Source organism: Anopheles nili, chromosome 2 (assembly GCF_943737925.1).
Source record: "Anopheles nili chromosome 2, idAnoNiliSN_F5_01, whole genome shotgun sequence".
Lineage (NCBI taxonomy): Eukaryota > Metazoa > Arthropoda > Insecta > Diptera > Culicidae > Anopheles > Anopheles nili.
Window position 1 is genome coordinate 40,303,075 of NC_071291.1, and position 4,639 is coordinate 40,307,713.

Here is a 4,639-nt window from a genome sequence, read left to right on the forward strand (position 1 = left end):
CATGCTTGGCTCCGCGTGAAACAGTAAACAAAATTCACCCACATGGGTGTGTATGGGCGTTCCCGTGCGTATGCTATTATTTTCCTTCGTTCCGGGAAAATGGAGGCCACTCGCGGTGGCACGATTGAGCATCGCAAACACATCGAAATGGTTGGGTGGCAAATAAATGGCTCGTGTTGTTCTCGAAATTAAATTCCATCAGTCGCTCGTTCGTACCTGAAGGAATTTGTGTGTGCATGTGTGTGTGTGTGTTTTTCCCAGTAAACGGCAGGATAACGTGCTCGCGTACGGCTTCTTGCGTTTGGTTCGCGCAAACGTGCGTAAAGCAGTTGTTTGTTTGCAAGGGGTTGAACAATCGGGAGGGTGAATAATGCGCGCGAAGGCTACAGCTACGGCTACGGCTACGGCACGCGGAAAGAACATGATACTGTTTTGCCATCGAATGGGCACATCCGGGACACAAGCATAACAGCGCATTTTATTCAGCGCATTTTCCACCACCGGGCACAAATAAAAAAAAATTGTGTTCCCTGCGCGCATGGACACAATTGCCACTTGACACAATCGGTGCTTATTGTTGGCCGGCGAACAATAAACATTGGTTGCGTGTTTGTGGCCGCACGCTGGCAGATGTATGTGCCCGTTTTGGTGCCTAGAATGATGGCAAGAATGGTGTCATTTGAAAACCTATCGCCGGCTGCATCGGGGTCCTTTTTTGATGGATTGATCTTTGCCGATTGATGAATGATTATTCGTTTTTTTTTCGGGAGCCCACATTGTCCTATTTATGCGTCATTGTCCATTTAAGACAAAGCAATCCACAAAGGCCCCGTTGGAATGAACGATTGTTCCTGATAATGGAGCTATATAGCTACATATAATGAATGAGTTGTATATGTTTAGAAAGGCACGCCAGCAAACGCTCGAACGCTGTTACGCCGTGATCCAAGTAGCACGATCCAAAAGACCTGTTTATATTTGTGCATTCACTTCGCCGGCAAGAGAGCGACCAAATGGAGCTTTTGAAACAGAAGAAGATGTGGCATTTGTGCAGCGTTTTGCACTGCACTTCACCAAACGAAGCTCAACTGCACAACTACTGCACAAGCAATCAATGATGATGAGGACTGTTGGGGCGCTGTTGCATAATGCACATTTAAACCGCTCGTAAATTAACGAACCAACATGGTACGGCACCGGACGAGACCTTTTAGCGCCTGTTTGTCCTGCGTTGCGGTGTCGAACAGGCATTGGCACCTGCCAGGACCGATCCCACAAATCGATAAGCTAACCTTTCTGCCATCATCGTGCCATCTGAATCAACGTGACCGTTGCAAGATGCAGCACACATGTCGCCATCGCAAAACAAATCACCCCTATGTTCCGAGCGGCGAGCGACAGCAAAATATGGAGCCAATTTAAGCGGAGGCCCATCAATGCACACCTTTCAGACCTTAAGGGAAGGACCACGATAATGGCGACCATTCTTCCATCGATCACCGGAACTGCGCCTCCTCGGTGGGCTAAGAATGGTACCAATTGTTTGGCCCTTGCCATTGGGAGGGTAAATCAATCAAAAGTGTGCACCCTCGGCACACCATCGTGAAACATCACCACATTCAAACGGCGCCATTCGCGTTGACTCGCGTGTAAGTGTCAACAATCGTCGGTGGTCCGGGTGTGGAGTAGTTGTTGAGGCCCTTCCGGCCCTTCCTGTTTCATTCTGCCCCGCCATCTCGTTGGGTCACCATCATGTGGCGGTGAATGGCGGCCATTAGCTGCGCGATGGCCGCTCGTTTGACCGTTTATCGGTCGACCAATCGACGGACCAAACCCGGAGGTAGCGTTTGCTGGGAATGTTTACGTTGTCGGTCATTCGACTTAATTTATCTTTATTTGCTTTCGGCCGCGGCTGCGGCCGCGAGTTTCGATCGCCGTTTGTGGCGTCTGTTTATTGATGCCGGAAAGCGCGGCGGGGCTGAAGAACGAAAGAGAGAGAGAGAGAGAGAGAGAGAGAGGGCGAGAGAACACGCGAGGGACATATTTTTGTTTAGTGCAACGTGGTGTCCTCCAGGAAGGTTGGCATCCCTTTACGGCAAACACGGTCGGTTCTCCGACGGCGTTGCATTAATTGATCTGTTGTATTATTATGCTTCACCTTTCACCGCCCACGCTCAAAAGCTCCATGTCTAACAACGAGGCGTGAAATGTGAACCATTACCACCCTTCACCGGGTCTTTCGACCCTTCGCCGTGTCCTTCGATCGAGGCATACTGAACCAACGGTTGCAATGTTGCACTTGGCCGCGTGCATATCCGACCGGAGGGGGTTTCATAAATACGGGAATTAATTCGACTGCTCGCACACGCGTGGCCAGGTGCACGTGCACCGGAGACGGCTTCGAAGGCTTCTTCCACTTCGGAAAAGGGAATGTCGAACAAAGGGGGGAGTGAGTGGGCAGTAGGGTGGTGTAATTTATAGTTTATCGATAATAAATTACGAGCGATTATAATTGATTTAACGTGTACTTCAGGCGAACGCGACCTATAAGGTATGCGTTTTCCTTCGCGTCTTCGCCGCATCGATCCATCCTAATTTGCCCGGACGGAATCTCCGCCGTTGCTGCTTTATTATTGCACGATAACGGACACACAAATGGTGCCGGTGTGCCTGTCGAGAGGAGTTTCGCAAAGTGCCAATTTATCCCCGTGCGCGAGCTGAGTGCGAAGAAAAACGGTTCACCGTATGTAGGTTACGGAAAGTAGCTGTTGTGGTTGTTGCTTGTGCTAGTGGCTTTCAAAATCGCGAATGCGCGCATGGAGCTTGTCCGTTCAACGACCCGAATCAAGATCAATAATGTTCTAAAAATACTCCCGCTGGAGTGCATCGCGCTTGCAACGCGGGAGATAGATGACGTGCACGTGCGCAGTGTGTGTGCGGCCAGTGCCCTTGTACGCAGTTAACCTTCGGGATCTTCGACAGCCTCTTTAGCTCAGTGGTAGAGCGCTGGTCTCGTAAACCAGCGGTCGTGAGTTCAAACCTCACAGGAGGCAGCAGAAAACGTGCAGGAACTTTTTTTGTCAAGCTGTTGAAGAAACGCTTTTGTTTTTAATTGCGTTGTGTACGATTTTTTTTTCTACGATTAGTACCATTTTGCATGACGAGCAGCGCTTAGAGCCGCCGCATTGTTGTTCTTATTTATGCTCTCCTTCACCCGCACGCTACGGCACATGAATGGAATTAGAAACGGTTGAGCGAGAACTCGACAATATGCTGCCTTCAGAGCCGAGCCCCGGCAGGAACCATTCAAACTGCTGGCCGTCTGGCGCTCGTACGTGTGCACTGGGGCAATAAAATGCAATTAAAAGTTGTCGCGCTGTCATCCTGACGTGACAAATTACGTATCGGTTGCTTTCTGCGCACTCACACCGGACCTCGCATTTCGCTTCAGCCGGAAACCCCGTGCACTCGTCTCGCGTCTTGTTCGCCTCACGGCCATTACATGATGCTAGCGGGAATGGAATTACCGCGGTGCTGCAATAAATAATAAAGGCTGCAGCACGTTCACCATCGCTCGAGCAGAATGCTGCTGCCATTCTCCACACGGCTCTCCACGACGCCTCGGTAGAGCGTGGAATTCCGCGTCTGATGAGGACAGTTGGTTGGTTGGTTGGTTGGTTGAGCGAAAAAAAAGGGCAGCCCTTCACACTGGGCCACGCGAAAGTACCACCAGCAACAATGTCCGTCCAATTCCAACGCTCAACGATCCTTTCGTACCATTCTCGCGCGCAAAACGTCGACACACTGCCGCAGTAGGCCACGCTTTTTCGCGAGGTGTCGTGTTGGAAACAACCGAAACACGTTTGAAACAAAAAAAAAAGCAGTGAAGCCAACAACTTCTACTCCAGCTCAACCAGAACCGTGGCTGCCGGTTGAGATTGCGTAACATTCGCGGTTTTGCAAGTCTTCCTTCTCGATGACTTCTGGGTGACGGGGTTTTTCCACACCGATTTCCGGAAGGACCCTTACACTCGCGACTCACAAGAAGACTTTTAGAAGTGGCACAAAGGAAACCCTTCCCGAACAGTAACAGAGTGGTTGATGGCATTCGTGTGTTTGTGTGTGTTTGTGTGCGAGTGAAAATAGCAGCAGATTTATGCTGTCAAGCTTTGGTTGGTTGAGTTCACCCACAGAAAGCGTTCTTCATTCTCGCACGAGATGCATCTCTGCAACCGGGAGCCATTTTGTTGGCCTTTTGTGGCGACGGAAACCGCAGGACAACGAGCGGGGCCGGGGGCGTTCCGTTCTCCCCACCCCTTGGGACAGTAATTATGACGTTTATATTATTTTGTCATTAATTTTAATACGCTTCCACCGTACGGTGCGATGCCTGCGGGCTTCCGTCGGTGTTGTTTATCTTCCATTTCATGGAGTCCCTTCGTCGGTCCTTGCTGTCGTTTTTCCCATCACGGAAATGAAACTCACCAAACTCCGCTACAGAGCTCCCTTTCCACTGAGCTCTTTGAGGCGCCTTTGCTTTTGATCGTTTTCGAAGAGGGCAATTTATCAATCAGCGAATGCACGAACTGCAGTCTCACTGGATGCATTCGCGATTCGGTGATGCATTTTGGTGCAATTA

At 50.2% G+C, this 4,639-nt stretch overlaps 1 non-coding gene across 1 annotated transcript; it reads left to right on the forward strand.

Moving 5' to 3' along the window:
* The first annotated feature begins 2,981 nt into the window (after positions 1-2,981).
* Positions 2,982-3,053, forward strand: Trnat-cgu (transfer RNA threonine (anticodon CGU)). The gene has a single exon. It is a non-coding gene; the product is annotated as a tRNA-Thr (tRNA).
* The last annotated feature ends 1,586 nt before the right edge of the window (positions 3,054-4,639 follow it).